General features: G+C 46.1%; 1 protein-coding gene across 8 annotated transcripts in view; it reads left to right on the forward strand.

The window, feature by feature from the left end:
* TIAM1 (TIAM Rac1 associated GEF 1) overlaps nt 1–21,424 on the forward strand; it is a 391,533-nt gene that overhangs the window by 176,094 nt on the left and 194,015 nt on the right. Inside the window, exon 1 of one of the 8 annotated variants that reach the window (XM_053903145.1) lies at nt 10,885–11,020. The exons of 6 other annotated variants lie outside the window; for them this stretch is intronic. The gene's annotated coding sequence lies outside the window, so the exon portion shown is untranslated. Of the gene's footprint in view, nt 1–10,884; nt 11,021–16,614; nt 16,683–21,424 lie in introns of those variants that run through there. One more of the 8 variants, XM_053903150.1, reaches the window with a different exon arrangement.

The following is a 21,424-nucleotide window of genomic DNA, read 5'->3' on the forward strand; positions in this document are numbered from 1 at the left end:
ACCTTGAACTTACCTTTTGCAGGGGAACCTGGTTCTTCAAGAGGGTCCAGTGAATCCATTTATGAGATTCCTACACATACCTTGTGCATATTCTTTGTTGCCCAGTTTCACTTGCTTCTCTTAGATACCTTGTTCATCACAGAGTGACGGTTACCTGCCAGGAGCTTCGTGGCAAGCCCCGAAGTATGTCGCTTGCCTGCTACGTTTGGTCTTGAGAGGGGCGTGAGGTACCCCGTGAGCAAGCTCAAGCTTCGAGAGTCAGATTCGGCTCTCTGACGTTGCAAGCCCAGCATGTGTGACTGCTAAAGATGATGGCGATAATAAAAACACACGCAAGGTGACAAGAAATAGGCCAGATGTAGCAGTCAAATGAGGGACAGCTACCGTCCCCGCCTCAGAGAGACCAGGTTGGAATTTCAGACCTGACTCCTGCGTGCCAGGCGGCTTTGTGCAGTTCACTTAACCTTTCTGTGCCTCAGTCTCTCTATCTGTGAAATGGGTCTAGTGTCTATGCTTTGTTGGCATGAGGACCGGGTACAAAAATGGATGAGCAGCCTCCCCTCCCCCAACCAGCCCTGTGGTTTTCACGAAGTGCTCAGGAAACGTGATTCACTCTTGAGTAGCGTCACGAGCGAAATACTATTATAACCCACTTGAGAGATGAGAGGCTGAGGCTTTCCAAGGGTTAGGTGATGGGCTTATGACTAGAAAAGGAATTCCTGGCCATTTCGGGTCCGTCAAATGTGCAAAATGTGGTTGCCCAGATGTGTGCCATTTCATGTATTCAATTGGTCACTTGAGTTTGATTTATTTCTCTCACTCTGATGGTGCCGGACTTCGGTCCACCCCTTGTAGGTTTCTTGATCTGCTTTGAAATTAGGATGGGAACAGGTTGGGGGAAGCTGATGTAGGGTCAGGGGTGTTGCCTACAGGTGTGACTGTGATGCCTGCCCTGCGCGCTGTGAAAGCTTTGCATGCGAAGAGGTATTCCTTGTTTTACCTTTATAATTGCAAAAGCCTTAATTTCGTCGTTATAATTGCAAAAGCCTGAATTTCGTCGTTATAATTGTAACAGCCTGAATTTCATCGGTTAGACAATCCTATTTAATCTCTTACAATCAGAGAAAATCTGCTCTTTTAGTTATGAGATTAAGATCCTGGTAAAGTGACAGGGAGAACAGGTACATTTTAAAGCTGGTTAATGTGCTTAGATTAATGTTTTGATTCCTTTTGGTTTTTGAGCAGCAATGTCTTGAAAAGCTATGTGGTCCTGAGCCAATAGATTGAAAATGATGTGGGGTTTCTTTTCTTTCTTTTTTTTTGGGGGGGGGATCTTTAAAAAAAAGTTACGGTAAAATCTACGTAACATAAAATTTGCCATTTTGACCATTGTTACACGTACTGTTCCGTGGCATTGATTACATTCAAAGTATTCTACCATGATCACCACTATCTATGTCCCAAACTCTTTCGTGGCTGAAACAGTAATGCTCCAACCATTATGCTGTGATTCCCATGCCCCCTGTCCCCTTCCCCCACCCCCCCCCCACCCCCGGCATTTGGTAACCTGGAGTCTTCCTTTCGGAGAATTTGAATTGGCCGATTTGTAGTTATTTCGTATCAGCGGAATTATGCAAAGCGTTGTTTTGCTTTGAATCTTTTCAAGATTCATCCTTTTGGATCCTGTTCTGAACTTCATTCCTTTTGATGGCCGTGTATTCATCTGTCGTATGGATGGGCCCCCTTTTGTTCATCTGTTCATCTGCGGATGGACACCTGGGCTGTTGACACGTTTTGCCAACCGTGCAGAGGGCTACAGGTGCACGTTCTGGTGCAGGCGAAAGGATGCTGTTTTGCAGTATCCGTTGTAGTATCTGTAGAGACAGGTTTTAATTTCTTGGGCGGAAATCGGAGGAGGCCTTGTCTTTGGCCAGGATGCCCACATGACCCCTTGGGCATGTACGTACGAATCTGTCCTGCGTCTCCGCCAGCCTTACCTGCAGTCTCGCCAAGCCTAGCACTGTAATTTGTTTGGGAGGATGCTGGCTGTTGCTGAATCAGGCTGCCTTCAGCCGTCCCGGCTTGACTGCGTCCTTCCGTCTTAGGTCTCTGAGCCTCTTGTTGGCCATCTGGGGCTGAGCCAAGCAGTGTCTCAGGCATCCAGTTATTATGGTTTGCTTATTACTTTTCGATGGGCTCAATTTCTATCATTCTTTATTTATATGTGCCTTTTGTACTGTGTTGGGGCCAAATTATATATGCACAGACTGCATTTAATGTTTATTTGATGGATTTTTTTTTTTTTTTTTTTTTTTTTTTTTTAAGGAGGGAATAATGGAGTGGGCAGGACATACAGCAGATTTGTTTCAGTAGATCTGGGTTCTAGACTGGATCTGCCATTATTTTATTATGTGAGCCTGAGTGACTCACTTAACCCTTCTGACCTCAAATGGGTGAATAATCAGAAGCCCTTCCTCACTCTTATGTATTTGGGTCTGCGCCTCTGTGTTGCCCACCCTGTTCACTTGATATTCTAAGATATACGCTTGTTGTATTTTCTGATTGAAAATAATCTTTGCATGTTGGAGTTTTGTTTACGTTAGGGAAAATGCCACCAAGTACTCAAAAGGTCCATAAAATCAAATGTCTATGTTCTTAGAAAGGAAAGCAAGACAAGTAGATTCTCATTTGCATGTTTTCTCTGACATTAGAAGTCACCTAATTTTAGGGGCGCCTTGTGGCTCAGTCGGTTGAGCGTCTGACTTCAGCTCAGGTCATGATCTCACAGCTTGTGAATTCAAGCCCTGTGTCGGGCTCTGTGCTGACAGCTCAGAGCCTGGAGCCTGCTTTGGATTCCATGTCTCCCTCTCTCTCTGCCCCTCACCTGCTTGAGCTCTGTCTCTCTCTCTTTCTCAAAAATAAATACACATTAAAAATTAAATAGAAAATTTAAAAAGTTAAAAAAAAAAGTCACCTAATTTTCACTGATTATGGGCCTGTCCTGAGCAGAGGACTGTGTAAGATGTCAGGTGCTAGAAACACATCCATGGGCATGGTCCTTTTCACGTCACCATCGCACCCATGTGCTATGTGTGTCCGTACTATCTATCTCACCTTGTTCCCACCTACCCTTCCTCCAAAAGGTTTTGGCCCATGAACTATGAAAGGATAATTAATGTTTTAATATAAAATAAAAATCAAAATCATCAACCATAAAAACGAGTACTTTTTTTTTTTTAATGTTTTATCTTATTTTTGAGGGATAGTGACAGAGCATGAGTGGGAGGAGGGGCAGAGAGGGAGATAAAGAATCCGAAGCAGGCTCCAGGTCTCATGCTGTCAGCATAGAACCCGACGTGGGGCTCGAACCCACAAACCGTGAGATCATGACCTGAGCCGAAGTCAGACGCTCAACCGACTGAGCCACCCAAGAGCCCCCAAAACAAGTCCTCTTAATGTTGGTTATCTTTGGTGAGTTCCAAGGGCCTCTGTGTCTCGCTGTGGCAATCCTCATGAGGGGGCTTGCTGCCTCCCCACAACAGGGACTCGAGCAAGGGCTCACGGGGTCTCTCTGAGGCCCCGGGGTGTTGGAAGGGCCCCCACTCTCTCACCAGGTGCATAACCAGTATCTGAACTATACTTCTATCCGTGACCCAAATAGCAATACGAAAACCTCAAAAACATTTAAAACAGTAACATGGTTGCTTATTTCCTGACTGCAAATTGTATTTGTACGTTTAGTACCTCTTAAGGAAAGCTCTGGGCATGTGCCCCACGCAAAGCCTGTTTATCCACACAACCCGATGGGTTGTCCTTAGGCGTCGATTTCAACTTCCCATTTTACCGAAAGGGAAGCCACATGGCTTGGCTCTGCTTGTTGGAGGAGGCCCGGACTTGAACAAGGCCCTCTCATTACACACCCTGGCTTCTCCCTTGACCAAACGAGGCCTCCTCAGTGGGACTGCTCCCTGAACGCCCCCTGGGAACACTCCCTCGGGGCTACATTGAGGATTGTAAGGCGATCTCGGCTGCACATTCTTTGGAGAGAAGGCAGGACTGAAATTAGAACTTGACTTCTTATCTTCTTACATGAGTTTATTCAGCACGATCTCACTGTTAGTGCCAATAATAATTATTATTGTTTATTGCTGCCGAGCAGAGAGGTGTCTGAAAGAGCCCACGCCAGGGAAAACCCAGATGCTCTCGCCCCCACGAACCACACGTACCTCTTGTGCAAGGCTCACGGGGCCTTTGGCACCAACAGCCTCGCTGTGTGTGTGGGCAGGACAGCATCTGGCCCCATATGGTTTATTGCTATTCAGTGCTAGAGGTTCATGGACTTTTCCTTTGCCTTCTTTGTTACCTTTATCCTTGGATTGCACTTCCTCCCTTTTCCCCTCTCCCCTCCAGTTACAAGCCTGGCTTCAGTCATAAGTGCGTGAGCCACCGGTGAGTCCTGAGACTCTTGACTTTGGCGTGCGGGACAAATGTTGTTGGGCAAGGCGTTGTCATTTGGGGCCATGAAAGCAATGGGAGTTTTACAATCCTGGAAACACACAACTGGAAGATAGAACTAGGAGGCCAGAGAATATTAATTGGGATATTGCCATTTAATAGTTGGAGAAAATCAAAGCCTCTGGATTGTAAGGAACTTGCTACCCATTCAGTCCCTGAAGTGTGCTCTGGGTCCAGGTGGCATTTAAAGGCTGGTGAGATTTTCTTGGTGTGTTTCTGATTTTATATTTTTCAGGATTACTCTGCTTATTTGTTAGGCATTTGGTTTTCAGATGTAGGAAACCGTATTCAAAGTCACTAAGGTTGGTGTAAGATTTAAGTTGTAAAACATTTTTGTATCAAATAAAAAAAAATTTTTTTTTAATTTTTTTTTAACGTTTATTTATTTTTGAGACAGAGAGAGACAGAGCATGAATGGGGGAAGGTCAGAGAGAGGGAGACACAGAATCCGAAACAGGTTCCAGGCTCTGAGCTGTCAGTGCAGAGCCCGACGCGGGGCTCGAACTCACGGACCACGAGATCATGATCTGAGCCGAAGTCGGCCGCTTAACCGACTGAGCCACCCAGGTGCCCCTCAAATCAAAAATTTTTAAAGTCTATTTAATTTGAGATAGAGAGAGAGGGAGAGAGAGAGAGAGAGAGAGAGAGAGAGAGCATGAGCAGGGGAGGGGCAGAGAGAGAGAGAGAGAGAGAGAGAGAGAGAGAGAATCCCAAGAAGACTCAGAACTTTCAGTGCACAGCCCGATGTGGGGTTTGAACTCACAAACTGTGAGATCATGACCTGAGCTGAAATCAAGAGTCAGATGCTTGATCGACTGAGGCACTTGGGTGCCCCTGTATCCAATCAAATGTAATGAGGGTCTGCACTTGAAGACATTGTCTGAAAGGAAGGGCCTCGGTTTGTCTCTCAGAGAGAAGGAAGGCCTCATCCGGCGCTGAGTCAAGGGTTTTCAAACATGTCCATGTTCCTGGTGATCCTCACACCGTCCGGCACAAGAGTGGGTCGGATGGATCCATATTCAGACTTTTAATCGGTTTCTTTTTTTTTTTTTTTTTTTTTTAAATCTTTTTTTTTTTTTTTTTTTTTTTTAATTTTATTTTTGGGACAGAGAGAGACAGAGCATGAACGGGGGAGGGGCAGAGAGAGAGGGAGACACAGAATCGGAAACAGGCTCCAGGCTCCGAGCCATCAGCCCAGAGCCTGACGCGGGGCTCGAACTCACGGACCGCGAGATCGTGACCTGGCTGAAGTCGGACGCTTAACCGACTGCGCCACCCAGGCGCCCCTTAATCGGTTTCAAACAGAAAAAAATTGATCTTGGCAATCCGTTGGTAGCTAGCCACAAAATGTATTCATGGAGAAGCTTCTCAATTTCCAGAGCGATGCTGGATAATCCAGGGGATCTGGATTTGGGTCTGCAGTCATCGCGCGGGGTCATCTGCTTGGGTTCAGATCGTCTGTGTTCGTCGGCACCCCTGGTGGACTTCCCCTAACTTGAGGAGGAGAATGCTCTTTTTCTCCAGCTGGGCTGCGGGCTTGCTGTTGCTGGGCGACAGCAGGTTGATGTGGACAGTTGTGGACGTGTTCCTGGGAGCCCACCACAGCTGTCTGCGCTTGCCGGGGTAGGTGCTGGGGTAGGTGCAGGTAAGAACCATTGCCGGGGCTGGCATCGAATTCTTGGACCTTGTCGGCTCTGCTGATTGCAACGCTTTTTCGGTTGAGTTGCCCTGGTGTTTGATCACGTTGGTTCTGAAGATCCTTGAACAGAAATCCAGAAGAGTCTTGCTTAAGGAGGGCATTTGTGGGGGCGCCTGGGTGGCTCAGTCGGTTAACTGACTTCGGTTCAGGTGATGATCTCAGGGTTCATGAGTTTGAGCCCCGCATCAGGCTCTGTGCTGACAGCTCAGAGCCTGGAGCCTGCTTCGGATTCTGTGTCGCTCTCTCTCTGTCTGCCCCTCGCCCGCTCACGCTCTGTCTCTCTCAAAAAGCAAGTAAACATTAAAAAAACATTTTTTTTTATTTAAAAAAAAAAAAGGAAGGCATTTGTGTCATTGAGGACACAGTTTGAAAGGAATTTTAAAAGTCGGCTATGGGAGGTCAAATTTAGAAAACAGCACGATAAAGACTGAATTAAAATCTATGGGGAAAATAACTTAAATAAACTCCCCATCATTTTTTGCTTCTGGGCGTAAATTCAGCTGACAAAGGGAAAGAGAGATGTTTGGCCCTTTGTGAGTTTCCTCCCCCACCTACCAAATGTTGTTGTCCAACGTGTATTTATTTATTTGTTATATGACCTTCTTACATCTGTATAGCTGGCTCTTGTGTAAATATCCATGAACAGTACAAATGCCTCATAAGGGTGTCATGACTTACAGTTTTTCAAAACAGTTTTACATAAATCTTCTTATTTGTGGTAATGGTTGATTATTTTTGTGCCTTCTATCACTTAACACTGTCCCCAGGTTTATCCTGATCTTGGGAAATTGTTAAAAACAAAAGTTGACTGTGCTCCCTCTACTGGTTGCATTTCTTTGGAACAGAAGCACCGTACATTCATGATTAGGTTCATTGCTTTTGGTGGGACTCATAACCGTGCTCACATTTTCATTTCCTTCTCCTTTCCTTGGTTTTCAGAAACAAGACCAGGGGCGCCTGGGCAGCTCGGTCGGTTGAGTGTTCGACATCTGCTCAGGCCACGATCTTGGGGTTTGTACGTTCCAGTCCTGTGTCGGGCTGTGTGCTGACAGCTCGGAGCCTGGAGCCTGCTTCGGATTCTGGGTCTCCCTCTCCCTTAGCCCCTCCCTGACTTGCACTCCGTCTCTCTGAGTCTCTCTGTGTCTCTCAAAAATAAATAAACGTTGAAAAAAAAAAAGAAGCAGCAAGACCAGTGGCTTTTAGAACCGCAGGTTAAGAAGCTGATAATATAATGAGGGATAGGGTGTCTTTACCGCCCATTTGTACAGGGGTGTGTGGAGAGGGCCACTGCTTGGCACCCTTCCTTCCTTTAATGCGAAGAGCAGCCCTGCCGGGGGCTGGCGGCCACTGCCCGAGGACCTCTTCGGTTCTGATGTTGGTGGGCTTTCACCTGTGTTGGGTCTTGTGCAACCTCTCAGCCCCTGAATGAAATCAGCAGGATTTTTTAATTATTTATTTATTTTTTTAATGTTTATTTATTTTTGAGAGATCATGAGCGGGAGAGGGGCAGAGAGAGAGAGGGAGACACAGAATCTGAAGCAGACTCCAGGCTCTGAGCCGTCAGCAGAGAGCCCAATGTGGGGCTCGAACTCATGAACCATGATATCATAACCTGAGCCGAAGTTGGACGATTAACCCCAGGTGCCCCTCCAATTTTTTTTTTTTTTTTAATGTTCATTTTTGAGAGAGAGAGAGACTACAAGCCGGGGAGGGGCAGAGAGAGAGAGGGGGACAGAGGATCCAAAGCAGGTTCCATGCTGACAGCAGCAAGCCCGATGTGGGGCTCGAACTCACAAACCCCGAGATCATGACCTGAGCTGAAGTCGGACACTCAACCCACTGAGCCACCTAGGCGCCCTGAAACCAGCAGGTTTTATATGTGCTCACAGGTAGTTCAGACTCTTGAACCCAGGGTGCCCTGAAGATTCCTCCAGAAGTGACTATAGGAGAGTCTTTACTTTTAGGCCTGAGAGATGGGCAATGAGGTGAAGACTGATTTAGTTCTATGCAACATGCACTTATCACATATATACCGTGTGTTAGGCTTCAAGGGGATTCCAGAGGAGCCAACCCACTGTTCTGTGTCCCCTTTTGAGAAACACTAAGCAACAAGGGCAAGGCTCTTCTCCCTCTCCAAGCAGAAATTAAGTAATATCAGACAGAGGGGCACCTGGGTGGCTCAATCGGTTAAGCGTCTGACTCTTGGTTTCGGCTCAGGTCACGATCTCATGGTTTGTGAGTTTGGCCCCGTTGGGCTTTGTGCTGAGTGTGGAGCCTGCTTGGGATTCTCTCTCTGTCTCTGTCTCTCTCTGTCTCTCTCTCTCTCCCCCTTTTCCCCCACTTGTGGTTTCTCTCTCAAAATAAATAAGTAAACTTAAAAAATAATATAAGAAAGAAGGGAAAAAAAGCGTATATAGCATTCTAGAGTTAAAGGAAACACTTCTTAGGTAATGATGAGACCAGAAAACCTGTAGAAAAGATATCTTCACTTTGTAGGTCCTTCACCCTAACTGGTAGACAGTGGTGGTGCTTGTATTCTTTTTCCTGTAAGCGGATTTGTAACTTTCTTTTCGATAAGCTGTAATGAGATTAAACATCCTTCCTGTTCTCAATGGAGCGTCTCCAGCTAAAGATTGTCAGTGGAGAAATGGCTGGTGACTGTGATAAGCCTGCTTTGTCTGTGTATCTTTCATATCTCTTTCAGCAAGGTATCATGCCTCCTCCCCCCAGATGTGCTCTCTGTGATTCTAAAGCTGATACCCAAGCCTGACGTCATCTTCCTCCCCACCCCCATGATTATTTCCATCCACATTTGACACAGGTCCTTAACTTAGTGAGTGCCTGGGCCTCCAGCTGTGTTCCGTATCCCTGAATGCTTTACTGCTTCTGACTCCCATGCCCACCGTCTTCTGGTCCCACGCAGATGGTCCAGCCCTCAAATGCTGCCCAGTGGAAAAGGAGAAGAAATGCTATTCTATATTCTTGTAAGTCCCTGGAGAGTCTCATCATAATGTTGATGATCATATATGGAATGAATAAATTCAGTGACTGTTGATGGTGAAATCTGTCTCCCAGGGCTTCTCAGTAGCCAACAGTATTGGCATTTGGGGCTGGATAATTCTTTGTTGTGGGAGGCTTTCCTGTACAGCATCCTTGTCTTCTGCCTGCTAGATGCCAGTAGCTCCCCCAAGGTGTCGCAACCAAAAATTGTCCCCACTGTTGTTGAGTGTTCCCACGGGGGCAAAGTCCACTGATTTTCCCAGCAAAGGACCAGTGCTGATTCCAAGCACCCCCTCTGTTCATTTTGTTCTTTCATGATTCTTCATGGGCATTCTTTTGTTTATTTACTTCATTCATGGAACAAATAGTTACTAACTTTCCTACTTATGCCAGCTTCTTATGCCATCTATATAGGGGAATATAAGGATGAACTAGGTATCTCCTTCTTCATGTTCATATATATATGAGTCAATTTTGATGTATCCTGGTTTACATTCTTTTGATTTTTATCATTATTACCTCGAAAGTTCCCTTCTCTGAATGTCATTCCCAACCTATAGCCCTGGCCGGCGTTTGAGAAATTAGGACTTCTTTAATGAATGTTTTTTTATTTCTGTAGCCTGGGTCTTTGAGGGATGCCCCTTGCAGCCTGGGTCAGTATTCTTGGCTTTGACACAGCTATTAACCTTGTAAAATGATAATGCTCTATTAATCTATCAATTTCATCCATGAATGCTTCACCTGTTACAGATATGGCCTCCACTTGTCATTCTAGATCTCCTATTTTCTTGTATTGTGATTCCTTTCATTCTCTTTAACCAGCCACCTGAGGCTTCATTTAATGTGTGCGGTCATTTTTAGTTTTATTCCATGAAGCTTCTGTTTCAGAACCGAGGTCAGGCCTAGCAAAGGGATGATCATTGGACTGCTTTTGGGTGGACTTTTAAGTTAGCGCGTATCGTTTAGAGTGCTCAGGAACTGTGGTATAAATATTGCTGGTGGGAAACCAAATTTATGGCAGTCATCTTTCTAGGGGGAGGGAAAGTGGGATGTCTTTCAGGGAGGAGTTTACAGATGGCTCTAACTATGTTGGTAATTTTAATTTTTTGTGCTACATGATAGGTACTTGGGGGCTCATTTTATTTTCAGATGTATTTTTGTATGCCTGAAATATTTTGTAGTAAGTTTTCAGGGAAACAGGGGCAGTTGTAAGTGTTTTGTTTTGCCTTTCTGTCCCCCACTCTTTTTCAATAGATGTTTAGGAATTAGGCCTCCACTGACTAACCTATCCACATTCCTGCCTGTGCTGGGGTGGGGAGCACGGTGCAATTATTTAAGATTTCTAGCCTTTCAAATCCAGAAAGAGGCACTGCCTTCTTGCCATGTGCGAAATAAATGTGACAGGAACTTATGCTGTCTGCAGGGTGCCCAGGTTCATCTGTGAAGTGGTTAAGATCTGTTAGGAATAAATATCTTCTCCTAAGGTTGTGAGGAGCCCAGAGCCGCGACCCTGAGTGACAGCCCGTCTGGGCTCTTGGTCTGGGGAACATGGAGGGGAGAATTAAATTGGGGAAGGAGGTGGAGAGGAGGGAGGTGGAGAGGAGGGAGGGGACGGTGGGTGGGGAGGAGCGACAAACCCTCTCCAACACACCCAAATGACCAGATTCATCACAGCACGAAACTTCACAAGTTACGCCCACTCCCTCTGCCAGAAGCCGGGGAAGGCTGCTGCTTCCTCATTTCTGTTACTGGAAGTTTGGAGACGTGAAGCAAGACGGGGAAGCATGCGCGCCGTGCCGAGCAGTGGTGAGCGTTAATTTCAAGCCCATTCTTTCCACCGGCGAATTTCTTTGTGTCGGATGGCGAGGGGCAAGCAGCCGAGGCGGCTGTGGACAAGCAGAGGCCGATGGGGTCCTGAGCTCGGCGGCGGCGTTGAGGGGACCTGTGCGCCCGGAGCCCGGAGCCCCGAGCCCCGCGGAATCGGCGAGCAGCGTCTCCACGCTGCGCCGGGATCCCTGGGGGGAGGTGGGGGGGACACTGCCTGTGTGGGTCCCGGCTCCAGGGTAAAGAGAGGATGGGGGCTTTTTGAGCCCTTCACTTTTACCCCTTTGCCTTCGGTATCCAGGGATCCTATGGGGAAGGGCAGGAGGAAGGGAGGCCGGGGGATCAGGTTACCCACCAGAGGTGTGTTCTGTCCCCACTGTCCCCGCTGTCTGGCTGCCTGTTCTGTAATGCCAGATCAGTGCCATTGACAATGAATCCATTGGGATTCAGTATTTCTGAAGGAATGTTCTGAAGCTGGGGCGCCCGACAGGCCCCCCGGGTCAGTATGGGAATTCTTTAGGGAGGCATCCGAAGTCTTGGGTTTCTCATTAATTTTGTGTCTGATTTAGTTCAGCTCAAGACTTCCTAGCCATTGAGGTGTCATTTGTGTATCCAGAAAATTTTTTTGAAAAGTATGAGTTTTTCTATGGCAGCTGCTTTCTCTCCAGGTTGATTGCCTAAGTCAGATTTGGGCGGGGTGGGGAGAGGAAGTTTGGGTGGAGGCTGGCACCCTGGTTGGGATCATTGCAAGCGACACTTAATATATGTTGCAGCAAATGATAAAGTTGGCCAAAGGTAAAGTTTCTTGTAAACGTTCTTTAGATTTTATTTTGGAGCCCCTTTTAGAGCTTTGTGGTTTTGCTTCTGCATGAGGGTCCGATGGAAGCTTTTGGGCTAACTTACCCAATTCACCTGTTTCATATCTGATCAACAGGTTGGTGCAGGGCAGTGGGAGCTGTGTGTGTGTGTGTGTGTGTGTGTGTGTGTGTGTGTGTGTAGTTTAAACTAATCCTTCCTATGAATTCTTAGAGAATCATCTTATTTTTAGGCCACCTTCACAGAAGGGAAGAAATGTGTGGCTGTCATTATGCTCATAGAAAACCAAATTTCATTTTACAAGTGTTTCTCCCCGATCTGGGGTGGGTGCAATTAGGAGGATATCAATAGTTGATTTTATCATCTTCCTGATCCGACAGTGGGGCAGCCTGGCTTTCTCTTGGCACCTTCCATTTGAACTTTGGGGTCAGGGGCCGGGTTGCTGTGGCCACAGTTTTACTTAGTTTACTTCCACCTTCAGCTTCCCTGAAGTTAATGATACAGAAGTAAAATGAAATGACTTTAAAAATTTTTTTTTTTTTTAACATTTATTCATTTTTGAAAGGCAGAGAGAGACAGAGTGTGAATGGGGAGTGGGCAGAGAGAGAGGGAGACACAGAAACAGAAGCAGGCTCCAGGCCCCTAGCTATCAGCACAGAGCCCGACGCGGGGCTTGAACTCACGGACCGTGAGATCATGACCTGAATGGAAGTCGCCACTTAACCGACTGAGCCACCCAGGTGCCCCCGAAATGAAATGACTTTTAAAGCAAAGTAGACACGTCCCAGGAAAGGCCAACAGGTTGCATGGTCCAGGCTGTCACAACCGTTAGAGCCCTGTGTTCCTTGAGGGCTCAAGAAAGAGCATGGCATGGAGATGGGAACTTGATGCTCGCGTGAAGTTGTGTGGCCTGCTTCCTCCACCCCTAAGAAGTCTGTAGCAACTCACTCAACAGGAAAGACAACCAAATTGGATCTCGTGATAGTGCTGGTGAAACTAACTAATAGACCCTTGTTCACATGGAGTTTAATGGAACAATAATCCTCAGCAAGAGAAAGGGAGTATATTATTCATAAAGGTATTTAGAGATCACATGGGACTGTTTCATGTAGACATTTGAAATTGGATTACTTCTCCTATATGAATTGGTAGGTGTAGGTAGGTGTGAGAGAATGTTACAATTTCTGTATCATTATTTTTTTCCTCAAGGTCCTCTTACCTCTCCCATAAATAAGAGGTTTGGCTCTGATTGTGTGTGTGTGTGTGTGTGTGTGTGTGTGTGTGTGTGTTTGAAGTGGCAGGTTCAATTTGTTTAATAGAAATAGGGCCATTAAGATTATCTTGTTTTAGTAACTAGATAGTCTTTTATATGATTTTTTCTATTTCACGTAAATATTAACATTTATTGGTAGAAAGTTGTACATAATATCCTTTTATAATATTTTAAAAGACTCTATGGCATCTGTAGAAATGTTTTCCTTTGTCATTCCTGGCATTGGTTATTTGTGCTTTTCTTCTTCTTGGTCAGTCTTGCTAATGTATTATCAATTTTACTGGCATTTGAAAGAACTAACTTTGGGTTTTGTTTGTATTTGAAATGAAACATAAACACTGCCTCCTTTCTTAAGTTTACATGCATTTAAAAAATTCTGTGCTGTGGAACACTGTCAAAAAAGATGTTAAGAGCCTTTAAAACTAAGTAACTGAGTCTCCTGGCTGTAAGGAGGCAGACATTCTGTATTCATTTTTATGTGTCTCTGAAATAATGTTTCTCGGTTTTATTAAACCATACCTGGTGTTCTTGAGAATCCTACCCAGTGCATCAAATTGTTCTAAGATGGTTCTGTACATTCACTGGGGCACACCCTGTGAAATTGTTTTGGAAACTTCTAGCTAGAATTTACATATGACTTGCTGGTAATTTAATGTGAATTGTAGGTACCCTTCAACCTACTTGACAATACAGATTTATTTTGTACTAGGGCAGAGGAAATTTGCTGTAATGACCAAGAAAGTTTCATTTTGGTTCATATTTAATACATGAGTCTTGGCATTTTAACGTTTTTCTCGGAAAATCTTTGAGTTTGTGACCGTGTAAGAACGAGAACATTAGAGCCAGAAAGACCTGGATCTGAAGTCTTTTTTCTTTTAAGTTTATTTATTTAAGTAATCCCTACATCCAGTGTGGGGCTCAAACTCACGACCCTGAGATCGAGAGCCACGTGCTCTACCCACCGAGCCAGTCAGGTGCCCGTGGATCTGAATTCTTGCTCTGCCGACTTCCAGAAAGTTGCCTAACCCCTCTGAGCTTACATTTCCCTTCCTGTGAGATGGAAATAATGAAAATTGCTCAGGGGGCTGTTGTGAGATTTCTGAGTACTCCTGTAAGGCACCTGGCTTGTGATTTGCAACAAAGCGGGCACTTAATGGGGTGCAGTGCGTTGCGTGTTTTCGCCTCCTGCCCTTTCTGGTTGTACTTGCAACCTCACAGCTTCCCTGGGTGCCTGCCTTCCAGAAGTGTGAAAGGTTATTGCAACAGAATGAAACAAAGCCACTTCTCCCATCTGTTCTCTCCATATTTGGGGCAGATGGGCTACCAAGGTCCCTTTCCGTGTTTTCAATATTTTAGTCTTATTATCCTAGTTGATTGGTGGCATACTGGCTGTATATTTTTCCACTCCAAGTTTTTGAATTAAATGTTTTAAAAATCTAACTTTATTTTATTATTTCTTTAATGTTTATTTATTTTTGAGAGAGAGAGAGAGACAGTGTGAGTTGGGGAGACGCAGAGAGAGAGGGAGACACAGAATCTGAAGCAGGCTCCAGGCTCTGAGCTGTCAGCACAGAGCCCAACGTGGAGCTTGAACTCAGGAACCATGAGATCATAACCTGAGCCGAAATCGGACATTTAACCGATGGAGCCACCCAGGCGACCCTTCAATTTTTTTTTTTTTAATGTTTATCTATTTTTGAGAGAGAGAGAGAGAGAGCGCGAGCAAGCCGGGGAGGGACAGAGAGAGAGAGGTGGACAGAGGATCCAAAGCAGGCTCCATGCTGTCAGCAGCAAGTCCAATGTGGGGCTCAAACTCACAAACCCTGAGATCATGACCTGAGCTGAACTCAAGACGCTCAACCGACAGAGCCACCTCGGCATCCCTTCCACCCCAATTTTTACCTTACCTTCCTGGGATTATTATTTTTGTCTTCAGTTTTTCTCACTTCCTTGACAGTCTCACTGCTCTGTTATTTCCTCCCTCCCTCCCTGCCTCCCAGCCTCCCAGCCTCCTTTCCCTTCCGTAGAAATGAAATGAGTACTCAGCTCAAACTTGGCAGAGACGGGGCTGTAAGTTAGTGGGGTTGCTTCTCCGAAGGGAAATTGGTAAAATGTAGTTATTCCAGAACTCTAGTTACTCTAGAAGAGATGCTCGATGTCACTAATCATCAGGGAAATGCAAAGCAAAACCACTACGAGATACCAGCTCTCTACCAGAAAGACAAGAAATAACAAGGTTCGGCTGTGGAGAAAAGGGAACCCTCATGCACCATTGGTGGGAATGTAAACCAGGAGGCAGATGGGGCTGAGGATAACCATATCAGGGTTTTATTGCTATAGCATTTTCTGAGAGTGTTTTTCCAGAGCTTAAAGTTCCTTGGTACTTTGGGGGGGTGTGTGTGGGGGGGGGGGTGGGAAGTGTGGATTGTTTAATGCTATGGCTGACCTCATAACCAAGAAAGGAAGTGAGAGGCATAGGGTGAGGAAGTTGGCTGGGTAATATTCCTCCACAAAGGAATATGGCATTCTTGAAGTGATCCAACCCTGCAGCTGTTTGCTCTTCTTGGGGTTTGTCAATTGAAGAATGTCCCAGGGAATATATGGCAAAATCAGTTAGTGTTTCTTCAGGTGTCTAATAATGCAAGGGGCTGGGCTGGGGAAGGGAAGGGGTCGTCAGCTGGGAAAAGGCTTACCGGTGCCATGCCAACATCATTCAGTGCTCTGCTCGAGGAGTGAGTCTTGGCTTACGTGTTTTGTGGTGAATCGGCCTCAACAACAGATTGACTAGCTGCCTTTGATCTGGCCCGTCAGCTCTGACCCAGTGTGCTGAGTAACTGTGCTGTTATTTGTATTGGTTGGTGTTTTTATGAGAGTAGGGGACAAGGAGGCGGATAGTCTTCATGAGTGTTTTGCAACATGACGCCTCTGGTTTATTTTGATGCTGTTGCTTGAAAACAAGTGTCAGCATGGTATTCCCTGGTAAAACTTTTGGGGGAGAGATCATCACTTTTGGAAAGTTTGGTTAGGAGTGGGTTTGTGAGATCTTGTACTGAAGCATGGAGCCTCATGCAATACCTTGGAAATGTATGCTCCAGTGTTTGAGATCTCTGTAAATTTACTTCTGTAAATCCAGAGATTTTGGTGGGCAAGGATAACTATGGCCAAAGCGCTTTCTCCAAAGCCATGGTCAAATAAGGCCTGGTAAATACTTCTTTGATTATTAAAATACTAATACTAAATACTAATTTACTGAGTATCTACAACATACCCGGTACTTTTCCTGTGTTCTCTTGTTACTGTCTCAGGGTGATACTGCATTCTCTAGAAGTACATAACAAATGAGCATAAAACCCATTATTTTCCTGTGTCCGCTCTTGTAGGTAGAACTGGTGTGAACTGAGGCCCACATATCTAGACCTGAAAGCCAGGAGGAGAGGAGGGTTGGTACCCTGTGGTGTGATATTCTGAGTCCTAGTCTCTTATCTAGGAAGTGATCGGCCTCTTTGGATGGCACGTATGGGGATCTTGAGAGAAGCCTCTTCTCTTTGGGATGGGGTGAGGCATTTGCAGAAGGTTGGGAAATGAACATTCAAGTTTTTATTTATTTATTTAAAGTTTATTTATTTATTTTGAGAGGGGGAGAGAGAGAGAGAGAGAGAGAGCGAGCGAGAGCGCAAGCAGGGGAGAGGCAGAGACAGAGAAGGAGAAAGAGAATCCCAAGCAGGCTCTTCACTGTCAGTGCAGAGCCCGATGTAGGGCTCAATCTCGTGAACCGTGGGATCATGACCTGAGCCGAAATTAAGAGTCAGATGCTCAACTGACTTAGCTACCCAAGTGCCTGAGGATTCAAGCTTTTAAAGTCCTTATTGTTTTAGGACCCTGGCCAAATCCTCCTGTCCTGGGACAGTAGGAGATTCGTTATTTGTGACTGCTGTTTTGTGGAAAGAGGGGTTGCTGATTCTCCTCATTCACAACTTGAGGCTTTGAAATTGATTTCCTGGGAACCATTGGATGTGTAGGGTCCCATTGTTGGATCATTCCACGGACAAGCCAATGTTTTGGGCTTGATGAAGAGGGCACAGTGGTACAACCCATGTCAGGGACCCCACGGGCTGGGTCTGCCCCTTGTGAGTGACCACCGATTAGCATTGATTCTTTATGCTTTGAGTCATGAGGAAGAAGATTCCCCCTGATTCTCAGATTATATTGTTTCAAAGACCTCACGGAGTAGTCTTCCGACCTTTGTCTTCCTGGCATCAGTTTTGCCTGCCCTTGTGATACCAGGAAAGGAGAAGAAGGAATTATTTTGGAGTGCAACAGGGGAAACTTGGTATCAGCATGGGCTTTTTCTGGGGCTGTGGCCATGAGATCATGTTACTTTTGATAGAGCTTCCACTGAAAGGGTCAAGCCGTAAATCTACAACCTTACAGGCACTCTGAGCAGAGAAATAATGCAGCAGACACCTTCCTCCCTCACTTTCCCTTCTGCCAAGCGGGGACAGGGCCATGTCAGTCCTCCTGTACTTCCTGGGGGTGGGGGGAGGGAATGAATTAGACCACAAGGGGCTTTATGACTACACAGAGTTGCAATTATTCTTTTTGTGTTTGCCTTCCTCCCCATGAACAAACCCACCCAAGCCTGGATGTTGGGTAACAACGCCGCACTATTCACCCTTTATCACGTTTTGATCGTATGCTGGCCGATTCAGAGTTTGAACAATAATATGGGACTACCCGCTCGGGGAGAGGAGGAATCGCAGATGCTTCCTGAGGCACGATCCCCACCGTGTTGTTGTTTTTCTTTTGATCTGAGTGTAGTAAGAGCAGTTAGCCTGAAACCAACCCAGTTAGCCTGAGACCAACCCTCTTAACAGATTTTTAAATGTACAATACAGTGTAATTCACTATCGGCACAGCATTTCACGGTGGATCTCCAGAACGTTTTCATCTGGCATCACTGAAATAACGTCTCCGATGATTAGCGCCTTCCCACTTCCCCCCTCCCTCCGGCTCCAGGCAAGCACCATTCTGCTTCCATGAGTTAGACTATTTCAGATGCCCCCATGTACGTGGACTCATGTGGCATTTGTCTTTCTGTGACCAGCTTATTTCACATGGCATCATGTTCTCCGGGTTCATCCACGTTGCTGCAATACTGCAAGACTTCCTTCTTCTTAAAGGCTGACTAATATTCCATTGCGCCCGTACCCACTGCATTTTTTTTTGCCCCCCATTCATCCGTTGCTGGACATTTAGGTGGTTTTTACATTTCCGCTGTTGTGAATCGTGCTGCAGTGAACACGGGAGTGCTCGTATCTCTTTGAGATCTGCTTTCGTTTCTTCCCGATGAAAAATACCCATGAGTGGGCTCGTGGATCATATGGTAGTGCTATTTTTAAGTTTTTTGAGAAGCCTCCCTACTGTTTTCCACAGCGGCTGCACGCTTTTGCATTCTGATGCCCACAGTTTTTATAGTTTCCCAGCCGGCGCGGCAGGCCCTGCTTTTGCGGGTCTTGCTGTGACTTGTGCCTCCGGTCTTACCTGTTGCTCTTGAACCAGACCGGCGGCCTTTCCCACTCCGCTCTCCGCGTGTACAAGGCAGCCTGGGGACCTCCCTTGCAGCATGTACATCACACTGGATTATCATAATTGGGTTCTTTGGCTTTTTCAAGGGCTAAAAAAACTGATATAAATGATAACACTACAAGAATATTAGAACAACGGCGAGCCCCTTCGTGGCACCTGCCTTCCGTGCTTTGCCCCAGCGCCCCGGATTCACTTAGCTTTCGTGCATATTTGTTCGCTGCCGTGTGCTTTCACTCCCATGAGGCTCCTTCTTTGCTGGAGGGGCTGCCCTTGGGGGTGGATCCCCCTTTGACCAAGGAATTCCTCTACTTCCAGGGCGGTCCTTAGGCAGGACTGACCATGGGGGCGGGGCACGCAGATTTTAGGACAACTCTGAGGTTTCCTTTGTCCTGTTTCCCCCTTTTCCTGCTCCCCAACTTGTTTTCTGTACAAATGCTTCCTAATAAATAACTTAGACAGGAGTTCTAACTCTGGCTTCAGTAACTTGTTTAAAGCAACAGAGGTAGAAAGTGGGGAGCTAGCTAGCAATTGGAGCCCCAGTCACCTGACTCCAGGATCTCTGCTCTTAGCCAGAATGTTCCTGTGTTTCTGCAAGGCGGGACTGCGTGCCCTCCCTTTTCTGTACATTTGCCTCAGCGTGGCTTAGAGGGGCTGCCGTGGGGTGTTCCGTAATGACCTGCTTAATGAGTGACTGACTGTCTCGCTGTCCGCAGGCTGTTCCCCCAGTCAGCCCTACCTGAGTCCTGTCTCTGGGCATTTGTCCACTCACTTGCCCCCTAACATGGCCTTCTCCCAGCTCTCTTTCAGCATCTACCCCAACCTCCTTCCTCCTTGCTGCTTCTCTGGTCTGGCCCAACCTGCTGTCATTTTCCCCTATCGGAACGAGTACTGTTTGTATAGCAGTTTCCCCTTATCTGTGGTTTCACTTCCCCCTGGTCCATGGTCAGCCATCATCCACAATCAGGTGATCCTCCTTCTGACCTGCTGTCCGCAGGTCCCGTAGTAGGGGCGCCTCGGTGGCTTAGTTGGTTAGGCGTTTCCAAGTCTCGGTCTCAGCTCAGGCCTTGATCTCAGCGTCGTGAGTTCAAGTTCCGCACCAGGCTCCTTGCTGGATGTGAAGCCTACTTAAAAAAATAAAAGGTCAGCAGTAGCCTAACACTACGTCACTGTGTCTGCATCACTCACCTCACTTCATCTCATCATGTGGGAGTTTTATCATCTTCCATCAACACAAGCAGAAGGCTGAGTATAGCACAGTTAAGATATTTTGAGAGACCACATTCACATAACTTTGTAAATTACAGTATAGTTTTTAGTTGTTCTGTTTTCTTATTAGTTAATTGTTAATCTCTTACTATGCCTAATTTATAAATCAAGCTTTATCTTAGGTACATGTAGTTAGGGAAAGCCATTGTGTATATAGGCTTTGGTACTGTCTGCGGTTTCAGACATCCACTGGGGGTCTCAGAATGTATCTTCTGCAGATGACGGGGGACTGCTGTGTATCTTCTCCCCCACCCCACCCCAGCATGATTGTAAATCCTGGAGAGCTACCATTGCGTGCCCTGAACCACAGGGTAAGTGTTTGGCGACTTGACTCTTTGGGGATTAATCAGAACCTAGTCAGAGCTGTCCAAAGAAATGCCAAGGTTGTTTCTAGGTTCTGTGAAATAATGTGGTCAGAGAACAAAATTGAAAAAAAAACAAGCAACGGACAAATCTAAAATTTGTTAGCCCATTTTTGTGTGAGCCCATGTGCACATTTTCACGCTGCAGCTGTCCAAGTTGAACCACAGAGTGGATGTCTCATCCCTTGGCTTCAAGCACAATGGCTAGCCATCCCCTACCACCGCTCCCCCCCTCCCCGCCCCCCCCCCCCCCCCCACCATGGGAATTTAAGGAGATCTATGTGATGAATAATGTGGATTTTCTTCCAGTTCTTGGGTTGTGGTTTGACAAACTTCATGCGAATCATGGGTGAAACATGTCAAGTGTCTCCCCTCACCCCACCCATTTGAAACATAACAAAGATGTCTTCCAGCGTCAATATATTGCATTTTGCTGATGGCTGCCACCTGTCCACAGTGACCTCCCCTCCTTGGCTGACTCAGACACACTTTGTCTCCTCTTGGGTTTGCCTCTACCTTTATGTCCAGGAAAGAGGGTCAGTCCAGAACTGAAGATACAGAGGAAAAGAAGCTACGTATATGTGTGTGCGCCTGGCATTCTGCTAAGTGTTCTCTATCAGAGTATATGACTGATCCCCATGACCATGCCGGCATGTGCTATTCTCCTCTCCAAGTCCAGTCAGAACCCATGTGATCTCACTAAAACCACATATTGTGGTGACCCTGGATTTGAACTGTCTTTTGTTTGACTTCTAAACCATGACTCTTTCATTCTAATTAGACACAGGTGTTTGGATGATGATTCTCATGATCCTATTAACGCTAGAATTCTGAGGCTCCTGGGTTCTTTTCTGACCTTTTCCTTTTCTACCGTAGCCAATTCCCCTTAGCACTTCGCTTCTTGTGATTTGCTAAAGTCAGGATTGCCTGAAATACCATGTTTAGGTGGGGCTTTTTGGGAGTGGGGTGTCCAATACTTGAAAAACTGTAATATTAGGGATCTGACTTTATTTTTAGATAGCCATCCACAGGTGAAACATAATCAAGACCATTCTTTGAACACCCTCAGGAAAGTTAAAAGTT

This window comes from Panthera pardus, unplaced genomic scaffold (genome assembly GCF_024362965.1).
Source record: "Panthera pardus isolate Hobbes unplaced genomic scaffold, ASM2436296v1 HiC_scaffold_16, whole genome shotgun sequence".
Lineage (NCBI taxonomy): Eukaryota > Metazoa > Chordata > Mammalia > Carnivora > Felidae > Panthera > Panthera pardus.